This window comes from Rhinoderma darwinii, chromosome 3 (assembly GCF_050947455.1).
Source record: "Rhinoderma darwinii isolate aRhiDar2 chromosome 3, aRhiDar2.hap1, whole genome shotgun sequence".
NCBI lineage: Eukaryota > Metazoa > Chordata > Amphibia > Anura > Rhinodermatidae > Rhinoderma > Rhinoderma darwinii.
The window spans coordinates 48,725,637-48,742,835 of record NC_134689.1 but is presented as its reverse complement, the minus strand read 5'-3'; the positions used below and the strand labels follow the sequence as shown (position 1 = coordinate 48,742,835).

The 17,199-nt window shown below is 44.6% G+C and overlaps 1 long non-coding RNA gene across 1 annotated transcript in view; it reads left to right on the top strand.

Moving 5' to 3' along the window:
- Nucleotides 1-3,534: 3,534 nt before the first annotated feature.
- The window catches only part of LOC142750984 (uncharacterized), a 42,292-nt gene continuing 28,627 nt past the window's right edge, over nucleotides 3,535-17,199 (top strand). The window contains exon 1 of the long non-coding RNA XR_012882664.1: nucleotides 3,535-3,617. This is a non-coding gene — a long non-coding RNA (uncharacterized LOC142750984). The remainder of the gene's footprint in view (nucleotides 3,618-17,199) is intronic.

Genomic DNA, 17,199 nt, shown 5'->3' with positions numbered 1-17,199 from the left:
CTTCTGTACTGGGGTCTTGGGCTGGCCAGCGGGTTCCATGGCCTGAGCGTACTGTCACGGACACAGGGTTCGTGGACCCACTAGGCCGCACCGACGTAGCGGGGAGGCAGCTGACCAGGTCACAGTCTAAGCGGAAGTAATTGGCAGACAGTAATAATTGGGTACCTGAAATAGTCCGGGCGGTGGCTGTGGCTTCAGCACGGATGGAGGCAGGTGCGGCAAGTGGCGCCAGACGTGGCGGGCAGTATCCGATGAAGCGGTAGACACTTGACGTGGCAGATGACACTTGGCGTGGCAGATGACACTAGACGTGGCAGATGACACTAGACGTGGCAGATCACACTTGACGTGGCAGATGGCACTTGACGTGGCAGATGACACTTGGCGTGGCAGATGGCACTTGACGTGGCAGATGGCACTTGACGTGGCAGGCACAGGAACAATACGGAATACAGGAAAGGTAACAGGGCACGGGTAACAGCTGGAACGGGAGACAATAAGGAACCATTTGCGAGACAGACTGGGAAAGACTAACAATGCTCAGGCATCGAACTAGGGGGCTGGACCCCTCTTATAGCCCTGGGTACTCACGGGTCAAAGGTCGTTCAAGATGTCCGGTGCGCTAAGTGTGGGGACGAGCGTGCGCGCGCACCCTGCGGGCTCCGGCGGAGGTGAGTGGATGCAAGCGCTGGCGTCTCCTGAAGAGGAGGCTGGGGCCAGCGCTTTCCGACTCGTGGCTGCGGCTGTCAGCGGGAGGCTGGAACGGACAGTCCGCAGCCACGGACATTACACCTAGTCAAGCCAGATGGTCATTGTTCTTTGCCAGATTCCAGTTTCTACTTCACCTCCATCCTGTCGATAAAAATATAAAGGCCGATGCCCTGTCTGGGTCGTTTAAAACAGATGACTCAACATATCATTGATCCTTCTAGGATTATTTATTTTAACCCTCTGCAGATTAGAGACATTCCAAACAAAAAAAAAAAATCTCATCTGGGGTCATAATTCCAAGTTGGCTGGGCACTCTGGTGTCCGTGAGACTTGGGACTTTATTTCTCGTCACTACAGGGGCGTGGTGCCTAAAGATGTTGTGGACTATGTCTCTTCTTGTACCAACTGTGCCCAAAACAAGGGTACCCATTCCAAGCCTGCTGGTCTGCTTCAACCTCTGCCTGTTCCCGATGGTCCCTGGCAACACATTGTCATGGATTTTATTACCAACCTTCGTCCTTCTGCTGGATGTACCACTGTCTGGGTCGTGGTGGATCGTTTTTTTTTTAGATGATCCCGCTGTCTGGCCTCCCCTCAGCTCCTCGTTTGGCAAATTTATTTATTCAACATATATTTAGTCTGCAGGGAATATCGTGTCTGATCGGGGTGTACAATTTACGTCTAAATTCTGGAGAGCCCCGTGTAAACTTTTGGATGTGAATTTGGACTTTTCATCTACTTATCACCCACAATCTAACAGCCAAGTTGAAAGGACTAATCAAGTACTGGAAAATTATCTTCGTCATTTTATATCTGTTCAACATGACAATCTTCTTCCATGGGCCGAATTCTCTTTCAATAATCACACGAGTGAGTCCACTGCTTCTTCTCCATTCTTTATTGTTTACAGCGAACATCCACGTGTATTTCTTCCTGTACCGACTACATTTCAAGTGCCTTCAGCCAATTCTTCTTTCAGAAGCTTTCTTCACATCTGGCAGCAAACCAAGTCCGTGATCCTGCAGGCAGTGGATCGCATGAAAAAAAATATGGCGATAGGAAGAGAAGAATTCCACCCATGACCAAACCCAGCACACCCAGGACTTTAAGAAGAACTCTGCCCACTTCCAGTTTGCCTGAGCAATGTTGTGTCATCCCAGTGTTTGTCATGCGAATGGTTCCTTAGCTGTATCCCATATCCAGTATCTGTGTCCGGTGCCTGTGCCAAGTCAAGTGTCCGAGACGACTTCTGTGTTCACGTCCATTGTCCGAGACGACTTCTGTGTTCAAGTCCATTGTCCGAGACGACTTCTGTGTTCAAGTCCAGCATCTGTGCCAAGTCCAGTTGTTCAGCACAAGCCAGCTTCCTATAGTCCGGCACAAGTCAGCTTCTGATAGTCCGGCACAAGCCAGCTTCCGATAGTCTGGAACTAGCGTGCTAAGAATTCATTGCCCTAGTGACTGTTATTGACATTTTGTTTGACCAGCTGCTACTCCGCTACGGCGGAGCGGTCCAGTGAGTCCACATACCCCATAGCCATGACAATGGGTAGCCAGTAAAGGTATTAGCAGAGAGGAGAGGCAGAGGTGAAACAAGGGGAGAGATAGATTAACCTGCAAGCAAAGAGGATGGTAGATTGGAGAAGTGCAAGAGTGTTATATGGGAGGCCACAGAGAAGGATGTTGTAGTAGTTTAGGCGGGAGATGATGATGGCATGTACTACCAAGAACTCACAAATAATTAGTTTACCTTATTAATAATATGTCTTGTGTGTGCAAGTATAACAGCAACATTAACACTGTGATTAACTCTTTCGCTGCCAGGGTTTGTGGAAATTTTGCACCTCTCGTACCCAGGAAATTTTCACACTTTTCACATATGCAAATAAAACCTAAATTACAAAATAAATCATTATATTAAACCCTCATATCTATATATTTTATGAAAGTAGACACCTGGCACATTGTCAAAATGCCAATCAGCACTTTATACACACAAGCACCATCATACAATTCTTTGCAATAGTGCCATTTTGCATAAACAATGCACACATTTATATTTTTGGCTAAAAGTGTGATCTAAGCAGAAAATTAGATGCACCCCACATCCTAAAAATAAAAGTTCAATATATGCAGAGTTTATAAATAACACTTATGCTTATGTCATGCACATATCTTCACTAAATTACCAGGATTGAAGAGACCAAATATCAATTTTTAAGCTGGAAATAAACAAATAAAACAAAGTAAAAACCTAAAAAATACAGGGAATAAACACCTTAAGAAGTGAGTGCAACCCCAAACCCTATATATTTCCTTAAAAGTAAACAACCTGATGCTTGCAATTGTCTTGACTTGCTGTTGGCGGTCATGTTCACCTTCACGTAACAACAAATGCATTATAACATACATTTGCGCCTAAAACTCACATAGAATCAGGGGGTTGCACACAAAAACAATGTAAAAATAATAGGCAGGGGCGTAGCCAGGGGGGGCAGGCGGGGCATGTGCCCCGGGCGTAACTAGTTGGTAGGGAAGGGGGGCGCTGATCGCTGCTGATAGGCGCCCTGTATGCCGGACACCTGCAGCAGCTTTAGGAAGAGCCAGGAAATCATGCAGCAGCGTTCTAACTGGGGTCTGTGATGACCAGGGAGTGGACCGGTCCAGACACCTTACCTGTCACCTGACCTCACGTCAGTGACATGAGGTCAGATGACTCAGGTCAGGGGACTGGACTGGTCCACTCTCGCGCTGCACCCTCCCAGCATGTAGGGGGCGCCACTGGGCTCTGCCTCTACTCTGTGCTCTGCTGTTACACACATGGAATAAATAACAGCCGAGAAGCAGATGAGGAAGCTCCGCCCATAGCCCGTCCTGACCTGTGATCCTGTCAGCAAGAAGACATGGTGAGTGTCTGTGTGTGTGTGTGTGTGTGTGTGTGTGTGTGTGTGTGTGTGTGTGTGTGTGTGTGTGTGTGTGTGTGTGTGTGTGTGTGTGTGTGTGTGTGTGTGTGTGTGTGTGCGTGTGCATGTGTCTCTACATGTGTTTGTCTCTTACATCTACTACATTATCTGTAATCAGAGAGTTATCACTGTGTTATCTGTGATGTTACATAGGACAGCAGGCAACATCTATCACATCTGTAATCAGAGAGTTATCACTGTGTTATTTGTGGTGTTACATAGGACTGCAGATTACATCTACTACATTATCTGTACTCAGAGATTTATCACTGTGTTATCTGTGGTGTTACATAGGACTGCAGGTGACATAACTACATTATCTGTACTCAGAGAGTTATCACTGTGTTATCTGTGGTGTTACATAGGACTGCAGGCAACATCTACCACATCTGTAATCAGAGAGTTATCACTGTGTTATTTGTGGTGTTACATAGGACTGCAAATGACATCTACTACATTATCTGTACTCAGAGAGTTATCACTGTGTTATCTGTGGTGTTACATAGGACTGCAGGTGACATAACTACAATATCTGTACTCAGAGAGTTATCACTGTGTTATCTGTGGTGTTACATAGGACTGCAGGTGACATAACTACATTATCTGTACTCAGAAAGTTATCACTGTGTTATCTGTGGTGTTACATAGGACTGCAAGAAACATCTACCACATCTGTAATCAGAGAGTTATCACTGTGTTATTTGTGGTGTTACATAGGACTGCAGATGACATCTACTACATTATCTGTACTCAGAGATGTATCACTGTGTTATCTGTGGTGTTACATAGGACTGCAGGTGACATAACTACATTATCTGTACTCAGAGAGTTATCACTGTGTTATCTGTGGTGTTACATAGGACTGCAGGCAACATCTACCACATCTGCAATCAGAGCGTTATCACTGTGTAATTTGTGGTGTTACATAGTACTGCAGGTGACATAACAACATTATCTGTACTCAGAGTTATCACTGTGTTATCTGTGGTGTTACATAGGACTGCAGGTAACACTACTACATTATCTGTACTCAGTTATTACTGTGTTATCTGTGGTGTTACATAGGGCTGCACGTGAAATCTACAACAATATCTGTACTGTGCATACAGTATATGTGCTTGTGTGGGTATATATGGGTCTGTTTGTGAATGTGTCTTTTTGCTTCTATATATATATGTGCCTTTTATATATTTGTATATGTCTCTGTCTGTGTATTTATCTGCCGGTGTGTGTGTCTATGTGTATGTACGTCTATGTATTTACCTGTATGTATGTATTCCAGAATGTGTGTATGTATATTTGCTTGTATGTCTAAATATCTGTCTTTATGTATGTACAGTATATATGTCCCAGCCTGTCCATATATGTGGTTAATTTTTGGTTTGTGTAGGGGGTGGCAATAGAGAGTCTCGCACAGGGCGCCATCCAAGCTAAGGCCGGCCCTGGCTGTCACCAACCCTAGTCAGAAGGAACTCCACCGCTGCCTGCGCCACATGACTTCCTCGGCTCCTCCGGTAAGTCACACCAGGCAGAGCGGAGAGTGGTAGCGGTAGGCTACCGCTCACCGCTCTGTTTACAGTGTGGCGCTAAGTACAAGGGGGGAGTGTGGCGCTATTTAAAAGGTCGGGAATGTGCCACTATTTACAAGGGGGGAGTGTGGCGCTATTTAAAAGGGGGGGAATGTGCCACTATTTACAAGGGGGGGCGCTATTTACAAAGGGGCAGCGGACTGTGTGTGGCACTATCTACAATGGGGGGAACGTGCCGCTATCTACAAAGGGGAAGCGGGCTGTGTGTGGCACTATCTAGAAGGGGGGCTGTGTGGCGCTATTTACAAGGGGGCTGTGTGTGTGCTATCTACAAGAGCGGCTGTGTGTGGCACTATCTACAAGAGAGGGGCTGTGTGTGGCTCTATCTACAAGGGGGGCTGTGTATGGCGCTATCTACAGGGGGCTGTGTGTGGCCTCTTTAATTTATTTTCTTTTAATTTATTGTTATGTTAATTACATTATATAACTATATCGCTTGTAAAATGTAGAAATGCTTTTATGCTCGAGTTACATTAAAAAAATTGTGAAAAAAAATTACACCTCATTGGTAGAAAAAGCAAACATTGCGAAAGGGAAGGAGATGTCAGGAAATAAGTTGGGGGGCGCCAATCTGAATCTTTGCCCCGGGTGCAGGAGAACCTAGCCATGCCTCTGTAATAGGCAAAATGCATATAAACCACATATATCTATATAAACAAGACTTTGTGCTCTCAAAAACGCAGAGACAGAAGCCATGCAATATTTTCCCTTCATCCACAAATGTGTTAAAAATTATATACTGCATATGGCAAACTTGCTATGCTAGCAAAGTCTAAATTGCTTTATACAACTTAATCATTATACATAGCCACCTTCACGCAACTTTGCATTAGTGATTCTAAGCCAAAATTGCATGACAATTTTACTTTGTGACTAAAATGTGTTCTTAAATAGACACTAACTTTTCAAACAAGTTATGCTAATCTGATAGTCGCGTCTTTTTGGAGAATTATAAGTATACGCGCATGCGTGCTATTGGCTAAGTGTTGCGGTCATGAATAGGGATAGGATAACATACAAAAAGGTAATGTATTTAAAGCTATATTGAGGTAAGGACTGCACCATTGTATTAGAACTGGAAAAATTTATGTATTGATATATGGGTGATAAAACATACAACCTGATAGTGTAAAACCTGATAATGTAAAAAAGGATACCCATGATGGTATTGAGAGGCGGCAAAAGGGACCGAAGGATATTCAACGAACCTGAGGGAGAAAATAGAAAGATGTTAGTATATTAGGATCTATGGAAAAACTATAAAAAGCTGTGGATATCATAGTCTAGATTAAGGCCCCGTGGTGTAAGGCATTGTAATTTATGAATCCAATAGGCTTCTCTCTTTTTCAGTAATTGGATTCTATTGCCTCCCCTTCTGGGTTTTGGTACCTGTTCAAGGATCTGAAATTTTAGTTGTGTAATGTTATGATTTACATGACGAAAGTGATAGGGAATGTGTAGTAGAAGATTTTGGCAACCTATAGTGGATTTGTGTTTCCCAATCCGGTCACTGATGGTTTGTGTAGTTTTCCCTACGTATCCGAGATCACATGGGCATTTTATCAGGTAGACAACATATTTGGAGTTACAGGTAAGGAAGTCTCTAACTGTAATGTCGGGGTAGGGAAACAGACAAGTGAGCCCTAATCTACCCGCCACTCAGTCCCTGCCTACTTGCAACGACCCGCCCTAGGCGACGGGGTACAACTGGGCAAAGGTCCCTACACTTAATAGGTGCACGACAGACAAACAGACAAGGGTACAAAGAAGCCAGGGAAATGGGGAAGTTGCCCACGGGAACACCGTGAGCAACAAGCGAGGTGAACGAGCCGAGTCAAACCAGGAGATGACCGAGGTACAAAAACGCAGAGCAGAAGAGTGGTCAGAAAAGCCAAGGTCTATCACAAGCAGAGGATCAGTAGTTCAAGAAGCTGCAGCAGGGCCAGGAAACCAACAGAGAAGAATCACAAGCAAAGGAGGAACAGGAAAGGCAGGCATAAAAAGACAGAGGGCGGGAGCTAGCTCCGTCTGGCCAGGCTGTGATAGGCTCTCCCACTCCTAAGCCTGCCATCCTGAGTGGTAGAAGATGGAGTCAGTCTCACAGACATAGAAGCAGGTGCAGACTGATTACCTATGGGCGTCGACACAGAAGTTGTGTCAGGCAGATCCTTTACACTAACAGGACAAGTTTTACCTGTATGTGGGTGATGTATCCTATCTCCTTTAAGAATGTTAGAGCATTGTGCACAGTGTAAGCATGGGAATGTGCCTTTTTTGGGGGTTCTTAAAAAGAGTTGTCTTGGTAGCTTAATCTGGGATCCCTCGTCCGCCCTCACTAACTTGTCTCTGAGGTTTCTAGGTCTGCGATTGCATGGAAGAATTGGTGTATGAAATTCTTCTGCCGTGGGATAAGCTTTCAAAAGTACAGTATGTCCTTGTATTTTTTAAATCTTTATTACTACCTCCTTAGGAATTACCTCTGGTTGATTGACAGCATCCATTACAAAGGCGGGGCTTAGTGCAGAGGCAAACACAAACACAAAAAATCCCATTAGTAATACATGTGGTAGGCTTAGATACGGGTCCCATGTGTGATACTGTCTGTTAGACCATGTATCTAAGCCTACCACAAGCTAGGCTTAGATACAGGGCCACAACAGACAGTAATCTTATAATGTAGAATATTACGGTCTGCTGGGGCCCTGCATCTAATCCTATTATGTGGTAAGCTTATATACAGGGTCCATCAGACAGGATCAGACATGGGCCATGTATCTAAGAATACCATGTGGTAGGCTTAGCTACGAGGTCCATGTGTGACACGGTCTGTTAGACCCTGTATCTAAGCTTACCACAAGGTAGGCATAGATACAGGATACCAGCAGACAGTAATCTTATACTGTATAAGATTACTGTCTGCTGGGGCCCTGTATCTAAGTCTAATGTGGAAGGCTTAGATACAGTGTCCATGTGTGATACTGTCTTTTAGACCCTGTATCCAAGCCTACCACAAGGCAGGCTTAGATACAGGACCCCAGCAGACTGTAACGTTGCACTTACCCTCCTCTTTGGCTCCAGGTGAAGCGGTTGTCCCGACACCATCGAGCGTTGTGACGTCAGCCGCGACACACAGCGTCGTGACGTCATGATGCGAGAAGTCGTCAGGACTTCCGCTGCGCTTGGGAAGGAAGATGGGTAAGTATGTGTCATTACTATAGTAACAGGGGCCTGTGTATTTTATTACATAGGCCCCAGTTACTAGTAACTTTTATAGATGCAGGCGGCCGCGGCCCGGTCACAATAGCGACCCAAATGTGACAGTCGCCGGGGATCCATGGCACCAGGCCAAAGATCTTGGGCTTGGGCCCCAAAAGCCCAGTGCTAGCGACGCCCCTGACAGGATGTCTCCCTGTTTACTGCCTAGATACAATAATACCTCATTTATTAAAGAGGCTCTGTCACCAGATTTTGCAACCCCTATCTCCTATTGCAGCAGATCGGCGCTGCAATGTAGATAAGAGTAACGTGTTTTTTTTTTTTTTAAACGAGCATTTTTGGCCAAGTTATGACCATTTTTATATTTATGCAAATGAGGCTTTCTAAAGTACAACTGGGCGTGTTTAACCCCTTCCCGACATTTGCCGTACATGTACGTCATGGAAAGCATTGACTTCCCGCATCTTGCCGTACATGTACGCCGAATGTTTGGGACCGGCTCAGAAGCTGAGCCGGTCCCATCATCACCGGATCTCAGCTGTATCTTACAGCTGACATCCGGCTGTAACGGCGGGGACCGAAATTAGCTTCGATCCCCGCCATTAACCCCTTAAGTGCAGCGCTCAAACGCGATCGCGGCACTTAAGGTGTTTGCAGCTCATCGGAACCCCAGTAATGAAATTGCCGGGGTTCCGGTGGCTGCAATGGCAACCGGAGGCCTAATACTGGCCTCCCGGTCTGCCTAGCACCGAAGCCGGTCAAGATCCGCCCGGCGGCGGAGCCTGATCGGCTTCCGTAGCTGCCGGCAAGATGGCGCCGGGTCAGGAGCTGATCCGGCGTCATCAGCGGTGGAAGTCAGCTGTACTGTACAGCTGACATCCACCTGTAACGGCAGGAACCGGAGCTAGCTCCGATCCCTGCCATTAACCCCTTCGATGCAGCAATCGAAAGCGATTGCTGCTTCGTAGCGGTTACTAGCAGATCGCCAGCCCTGACAGGCAATCAGGACTGGCGACTACTGTTATGGCAACAGGAGACAAAATGGTCTCCTGCTCTGCCATTACTGAAGCCGATTTAGGCCCCGCCGGGAGGCGAAGCCTAATCGGCTTGCTGTCAGTGAATGACTGACAGATCTAATACATTGCACTACATAGGTAGTGCAATGTATTAGAAAAAAAAAAATCTGACCGTTTGACCTTCAAGTCCCCTAGTGGGACTTGAGAAAAAGTGTAAAAAAAAGTATAAAAAAGTGTAAAAAAAAGTGCAAATAATGAAAGTTTGAAAACAATAAAAGTTTCAAGTAATCAAATAAAACACAATCCCCCTTTTACTCTTATCAAGTACTTTATTATTGAAAAATAATAATAAACCATATGTATTTGGTATCGCCGCGACCGTAACGACATGAGGTATCAAAATATGATATTATTTATTGCACGCGGTGAACAGCGTAAAAAAAAACTTAAAAAACTTTACCAGGGTTTCTGTTTTTTAGTCACTTTGCCCTACAAATGTTAGAATAAAAAGTGATCAAAAAGTCGCATGTATCCAAAAATGGTACCTATAAAAACTATAGCTCGTCCCGCAAAAAACAAGCCCTCATACACTTCCGTCGACAAAAAAATTAAAAAGTTATGGTTCTCACAACTTGGCGACAGAAAAAATACATTCTTTTTACAAAAGTAATTTTATTGTGCAAAAAGTTGTAAAACATAAAAAAGTGCTATAAATTAGGTATCGCCGGAATCGTACTCACCCGCAGAATAAAGTTAACATGTAGTTTATAACGCGTGGTGAACGCTGTATAAAAAAAACTAAAAAAGCTGTGCCCGAATTGCGTTTTTTTGTTTACCTGGCATCCCAAAAAATAGGATAAAAGGTGATCAAAAAGTTGCATGTACCCCAAAATGGTACCAATAATAACTACAGCTCGTCCCGCAACACACCAGCCCTCATACCGCTACGTCTATGAAAAATAAAATTAGTTAAGGCTCCAATAAGTCAGGAAATAAAAAAATATGCAGTTGTGCCCGAGGGGAACATTTCTTCTGTTTGAAGAGGCGATTTATCAAGGACCTAAAATTAGGGAACCAGGAAAGGGAGGGCCCAAACATATCCGCTGGAAGCGACGGTGCCCGTATTATACCAGGACAACACTTCCTAGCAAAATTCCCCAAACTACAAAGGCGCGGAGTGTGGACCAAAAGGGGGATAATAAAGGACGCCATATATCAGTGCGACACCGGCCTGTGCAGAAAGGATTGCTTCACAGCGTAACACACATCTATGGATCATTTTATTGTTTTTTTTTACCCCATTATTATACCACCTGACTATGCCCCTTATATACTCCGCCCGGCTTACATGTACCCCCACATTATAAACGGAAACACCAGTAAGACTCCAAACAAAACTACTACCAAGCAAAATCCACGCTCCAAAAGCCAAATGGCGTTTCCTCCCATCTGAACCCTACAGCGGCCCAAACAGCAGTTTCCTTCCACATATATGGCACCGTCATACCCGGGAGAACCCTTTTAGCAATTTTTGGGGTGTGTGTCTCCAGTGGCATAAACTTGGCATGACATATTTGCCACTGAATGGCATATCTAGGGAAAAATATAAATTTTTAATTTGCACCATCCACAGCGCATTCATTTATGGAAAAGACCTGTGGGGTGAAAATGCTCACTACAGCCCTTAATAAATGCCTTGAGGGGTGCAGTTTCCATAATAGGGTCACTTCTCAGGGGTTTATTTTTATTATTTCACATCTGAGCCTCTGCAGTTGTGAACCAATACTTTGTAAATCGCCAAATTAGGCCTCAATTTGACATGGTACGCTTTCACTCCTGAGCCTGGTCGACTGTCCAGGCAAGAGATTAGGGCCACATGTAGGGTGTTTCTAAAACCAGGAAACCCAGCATAATAATTAGAGAGCTGTCTTGTTATGGTGGCACAAGCCGGGCACCACATATTGTCCACATATCTGTGGAAAAAATCCCATTTTCACTCTGCAACATCGAGTTCACACTAATTTCTACAAAACACCTGCAGGGTTAACATGCTCACTACACCCCTAGGTAAATACATTGAGGGGTGTAGTTTCCAAAATTGGGTCACTTCTGGGGGGTTTCCACTGTTTTGGGCCCACAGGCGCCCAGAAACCAATCCAGCAACATCTGCACTCCAAATGGCGGTCCTTCCCTTCTGAGCCCTGCCGTGTGCCCAAACAGCAGTTTATGACCACATATGGGGTATTGCCGTACTCGGTAGAAATTGCTTTACAAATGTTGGGTTCTTTTTTTTTCCTTTATTTGTTGCGCTAAAGCTACGTCTTATTGAAGAAAAGGATTGTTTTTATTTTCACTGCCCAATTCTAATAAATTCTATGAAACATCTGTGGGGTCAAAATGCTCACTACGCCCCTAGATGAATTCCTCAAGAGGTGTAGTTTCCTAAATGGTGTCACTTTTTGGGCGTTTTCATTGTTTTTTCCCCTCAGGGGCTTTGCAAATGTGACATGTCCTCCGCAAACCATTCCTGCTCAATGTGATCTCAAAAAGCCAAATAGCGCTCTTTCCCTTCTAAGCCAAGCCATGTCTCCAAACAGCCGTTTATTACCACATGTGGGGCATTGTTTTACTCGGGAGAAATTGCTTTACAAATTTTGTGGTGCTTTTTCTCCTTCAGTCCTTGTGGAAATGAGTAAAAATAAGCTAAACCTACATTTTCTTTGAAAAAATGTTGATTTTTATTTTCAGGGCCTACTTCCAATAATTTCTGCAAAAAACCTGTGGAGTCAAATCGCTCACTACATCGGCGTTTGCAGGTAAGTCGATGTAGCTACTTACCTGCAAACGCTGATGCTGCTGCAGAATCAACTGTATCCTCTGGTGCCGATGTGTCCTCGCTCGTCCGACACGATGCAGGAACTGGGGCAGGAAGTGACGTCACAGCGTGATCTCTCGAGAACACGCTGTGTGTCTGTGCACTGCCAGAAGCTGGGTGGTAACGAAGAGAAGTGGATGCTGCTGATTCGTCAGCATCATACACTTCCATTCACAACGCCCAGCTAGTAAAACAAGTAAAAACGCCCAGATGTATATACACAATACACGCCCAGTTGTACTTTAACTTTAAACACGCCCAGTTGTACTTTAGAAAGCCTCATTTGCATAAATCTAAAAATGGTCATAACTTGGCCAAAAATGCTCGTTTTTTAAAAAAACAAACGTTACTCTTATCTACATTGCAGCGCCGATCTGCTGCAATAGGAGATAGGGGTTGAAAAATCTGGTGACAGAGCCTCTTTCAGGCCTCATTTACACGAGCGTATTATACGCGCGTGCGACGCGCGTGCTTTTCACGCGTGTCGTACGCACCTATAATAGTCTATGGGGCTGTTTAGACGATGCGTGAATTTTGCGCTGCGTGAGTGCGTTGCGTAAAACTCACGACATGTTCTATATTCTTGCGTTTTTCACGCAACACGCACGCATTGACTTCAATGGGTGCGTGAAAACAACGCATGCCACACTGACGGTCCTGCGTTGCATGCGCGAAAATCACGCAAGAGCTGTCAAAAGGATGAATGTAAACAGAAAAGCACCACGTGCTTTTCTGGTTACAAACATCCAAATGGAGTGTCAAATTAGAGATGAGCGCACCGAACTTCACCGGGTTCGGCCGAACTCGTTTTAACCGAACCCGGCAAAAAATGTTCGGGTACGCGACGTCAGGAGACAGTCACTGCCCACGGTGCTCAAAGACTTAAACTGTTTCAGCACCATGGACAGTGACTTTCGATCACAATATACATATACGTGTAAAAAAAAACAGAAGTTCTGACTTACCGATAAGTCCCGGCTCCTTCCTCCAGTCCGACCTCCCGGGATGACAATTCAGGCCAAGTGACAGCTGCAGCCAATCACAGGCCAAGCACAGGCTGCAGCCAATCACAGGCTGCAGCGGTCTCATGGCCTGCCGCGTCATCCTGGGAGGTGGGGCCGGATGACAAGAGAGGGACGCGTCACCAAGGCAACGGCCGGGAGACCGGACTGGAGGAAGCAGGCAGTTCATGGTAAGTGTGAACGTCTTTTTTTATTCACAGGTTGGTGTATATTGTGCTCGGCATTCACTGTCGAGGGTGCTGAAAGAGTTACTGCCGATCAGTTAGATCTTTCAGCACCTTGGACAGTGACGGGCGTCGACTACCTCATCTCTATGATGGCGGCTGCGCGAAAATCACGCAGCCGCGCATCATACACGGATGACACACGGAGCTGTCAATTGCCTTTTGCGCACGCAAAACGCAGCGTTTTTTTGCGCGCGCAAAACGCACACGCTCGTGTAAATGAGGCCTCAAGCAGTGATTTTACTTGGAAGACTGCTACAGATTCAACAAGGTGAAATTCTAATACAGGCCGCAGATACTGCAGATCATTACATGATGATTTGCAAATTATTTTTAGATGTTTTACTTTGGCCGCAGACTTTTGATTTAAAAATAATTTAATGCTTCTAAATAATCCTGCTCACTCCAGCAAAATTGGTGAACAGCAAATACTTCCATTAATACTTAACCACAGATTGTTTCTATGTTTATAGATGTTTCCATGAGTCGTCTATATTTCACAAAGTGAATCACGGCAACATGACATTGTGTTTCTGAGCTTCAACAAGTTCAAGAACATCTATTTCAAGTATCATGGTAAAGCTGTGTGTTTTATATACATGTTGTTCACAGTGATATTCATCTAGTGTAAGGCTATGTTCACATGGGGCGGATACGCTGCGTAAAAGCACACAGCGTATCCGCCCTGGCGGCCACAGGAAATTTCCTCATAAAAAACACACCAAATTGTGGTGCAATTTTTCGGACGGAATGTTCGCTGCAGAAAACTGCACATAAAAAAAAAAGTTTATGTAAACGCAATCATGGACCAAAATATATTAGACTGAAATATGTAATGGGTATGTCAACCGATACCCGCCATCCAGTGATTTATCCAGTTTCCAAATCATAGGTGATCAATATATATATCTCTGAGAGAAAAGATGAGAGAAGAGACCATGCTTGTATGCTAAAAATCCTTCTCTGATCTTTATTGATCCAAACAACTATATAAGTATGATGACAGAAAAGATTTAGGCTTTGATTTCAGCCAATCATCTACAATATGATAATGACTCTGATTCAGCCAATGAGAATATTTCAATGCATTATAATGATTCTTCGCCCTTCAAGATCCCCCACCCCCAGGTGGCCTGTCCCTTGTTACATGGGGGAGACACACACAAGTTAATGTGTCTCTACTTCTCACTAGAGAATGGAGACTGCAGATAAGATGGCTGATACACAACATTGAATCATTTAAACAAAGCCCTTTTTCAAGGCTGACCCCCTCCCTTATGGTAAACAATGTCCTTCTCCATTCTCCCAAGGATGATTGATCTGCTCCTTACAAGAATAATTAAAACATTCAATTCAATAACACATAACATAGAATTGTTTCAAGGACTTAGATTAATATATTCGTTTTTACTTATTAATCTCAAGATGGCTCCTTCACAAGATGGATTCCAATGATCCAAAATGGACGCCTACCATACAAGATGGAGTCCATGCAAGATGTCATCTTTTAAACATATTGTAATCACTTTCACTGTTTAATACTTATGTAGCCATGGTGGCGCGTCCCTCTGGCTTCCTACAGGCCAGCCTCCTCGGAAGAAGTTTCATCCAATGTGAACGCTGCAGCCTGTGATTGGCTGCAGCGGTCACATGGGATGAAACGTCATCACAGGAGTCTGGCCTGGATGAAGAAGCATAGAATTTTGGGTAACTATACAATTGTTTTTTTCCGAGTTGGATTTATGCTGCGGAATTGCAGCTTTTCCGCTGCAAAAATCACAACATCTGCTATTTTTTGCGGGTTTTACCTTCTCATTGAATTCAATGAGGAAAATCCGCAACAAAAAAGCAGCGATTTTATGTTCAATTCTCATCCACTTGCTGCTACAGTATTTTGCTGCAAAAAATCCACAGTTTTTACGATACTATTGAACCTAACCTAAAAATTTGACCCTTACAGTTAGGACCAAAATTATTTGGACAGTGACAAAATCTTCATGATTTGGGCTCTGCATGCCACCACATTGGATTTGAATTGAAACAACTGAGATATCATTGAAGTGTAGTCTTTCAGGTTTAATTCAAGGGTTTGAACAAAAATATCCTATGAAACTGTAATGACGGGGTAGGGAGACAGACAGGTGAGCCCTAATCTACCCGCTACTCAGTCCCTGCCTACTTGCAATGGCCCATCCTAGGCGATGGCGTACAACTGGGCGACGGTCCCTACTCTCACTATGTGCACGACAGACAGACAGACAAGTGTACAAAGAAGCTAAGAGAAAAGGGGCAGATGCCCACGGCAACACCGTGAGCAACAAGAGTAGTGAACGAGCTGAGTCAAACCAGGAGTGTACGAGGTACCAAACGCAGAGCAAGAGAGTAGTCAGTAAAGCCAGGGTCAATATGAAGCAGAGGACAAATAGTACAAGCAGCAGAGCCAAGAAACAAGCAGAATCACAGGCAAAGGAGAAGCAGGAAATGAAAGTATAAATAGACAGGGGGCGGGAGCTAGCTCCGTCTGGCCAGGCTGTGATAGGCTCTCCCACTCCTCAGCCTCCCAGCCTGAGTGGTAGACGAAGGAGTCACTCTATCAGACTTAGGAGCAGGTGCAGACTGACTAACCACGGGCGTCGACAGAGAAGCTGTGTCTGGCAGATCCTTTACAGAAACATTTAGGAATTACAACCATTTTTCTACACAGCCTCCTCATTTCAGGGGCTCTGAAGTAATTGGACAAATTAACATTACCATAAAAAAAAATTTTTTTAATCTTTGTAAAGAATCCTTTGCCGGCAATGACTCCCGGAAGTCTGGAACCCATGGACATCACCAAACACTGGGTTTACTCCTTTGTGATGCTTTGCCAGGCCTTTACTGCAACTGTCTTCAGTTGTTGCTGATTTCTGGGTCTTTCTGCCTTAAGTTTTCTCCTATGCAAGTGAAATGCAGCTCGATGGGGTTGAGTTCTGGTGATTGACTTGGCCATTGCAGAATATTCCACTTCTTTGCCTTAAAAAACTCCTGGGTTCCTTTTGCAGTATGTTTTGGGTCATTGTCCATCTGTACTGTGAAGCGACGTCCAATCAACATTGGTTGAATCTGAGCAGAAAGTATATCCTTGAGCACTTCAGAATTCATCTGGCTGCTTCTGTCTTCAGTCACATCATGCCATCACACTGCCTCCACCATATTTTAGAGGGGATGTGGTGTGCTTTGGATCATGAGCTGTTCCAAGCGTTCTCCATACTTTCTTCCTCCCATCATTCTGGTACAGGTTGATCTTAGTTCCATCTGTCCAAAGAATGCTGTTCCAGAACTGGGCTGGCTTCTTTAGATGTTGTTTGGCAAAGTCTAATCTGGCCTTCCTATTTTTGAGGCTGATTAATGATTTGCACCTTGTGGTGAACCCCCTGTATTTGCTCTCATGAAGTTTTCTCTCTGTGGTAGACTTAGATACTGATACACCTACTTCCAGGAGAGTGTTCTTCACTTGGGTAGATGTTGTGAAGGGGTTTTTCTTCACCATGGAAAGGATTCTGCGATCATCCACCACTGTTGTCTTGTGTGGATGTCCAGGCCT